The sequence below is a fragment of the Chanodichthys erythropterus genome, chromosome 15 (assembly GCF_024489055.1).
Source record: "Chanodichthys erythropterus isolate Z2021 chromosome 15, ASM2448905v1, whole genome shotgun sequence".
In the NCBI taxonomy this organism is placed as follows: Eukaryota; Metazoa; Chordata; class Actinopteri; order Cypriniformes; family Xenocyprididae; genus Chanodichthys; species Chanodichthys erythropterus.
The window spans coordinates 26,788,190-26,789,223 of record NC_090235.1 but is presented as its reverse complement, the minus strand read 5'-3'; positions in this window follow the sequence as shown (position 1 = coordinate 26,789,223).

The window sequence follows — 1,034 nt, the reverse complement described above, 5'->3', positions numbered from 1 at the left end:
CTTATATCAGGAAATATCTGTCTGGTGTTTGTACACACTCTAAAAAATGCTGGGTTAAAAACAACCCAAGTTGGGTTGAAAATGGACAGACCCAGCGATTGGGTTGTTTTAACCCAGCAGTTGGGTTAAATGTTTGCCCAACCTGCTGGGTAGTTTTACTAAAGTCAACTATTGTTTAAAAATTACAGTATTGTTTACTTAAAATGAACCCAAAATATCTTGAAAATTAACATTTATTAATATGTTTCATAAATGAACATTTTAATTTCATTTTAGATTCATTTTAAGTCACCCATATAGTCATTTTCAAACAATAGTTGGGTTAAATAAAACTACCCAGCAGGTTGGACAAACATTTAACCCAACAGTTGGGTTAAAACAACCCAATCGCTGGGTTTGTCCATTTTCAACCCAACTTGGGTTGTTTTAAACCGAGCATTTTTTAGAGTGCAGTTTGCCAATTTCAGTCAAAAAAATCGGAAGGTAGGAAGGCATGATGAAATGTTTCCAAACTTACATTGTCCCTCAGCTGGATGCTGCACATGAAGATCTGTCCAACATCATCAATTTGAAATCTCACCAGCAAGGTCTTATTCCTTCTTTTATTATTATATTAGCACAAGAGTGAGGTATTTATGACCGTGGGTCCCACAGCGGAGTTGCTTGAGTGGTCAAATGAGCCCTGTAATGGAGGAGGTTTGTCTTCCTGCACCTGATAAAATAATCCTTCCTCATGACCAGACCTGCTGCATGAAGAATGAACTCAGAGTATAGGTGAAGATATGAAGGTGAAAGTTAGTTTAATCATGACAACTCTCAAAATAGTTTTAGCATGTTATTGAATATACCAATGATAATGTAATTGGTTTTAGATCTGCTACGCTACTGCTGTTGATTATTTCTGCTGTTGCAGAGCAAGTATGAACTGCTGTGAGCATGTAAGATATGCTGCTGCTGTATGGATAGACCTACATAAATCCTGTAGCAGATCATGACAGGTGGAGCTGGGGAAGGTGGAGGGTTTCAGAGGAACT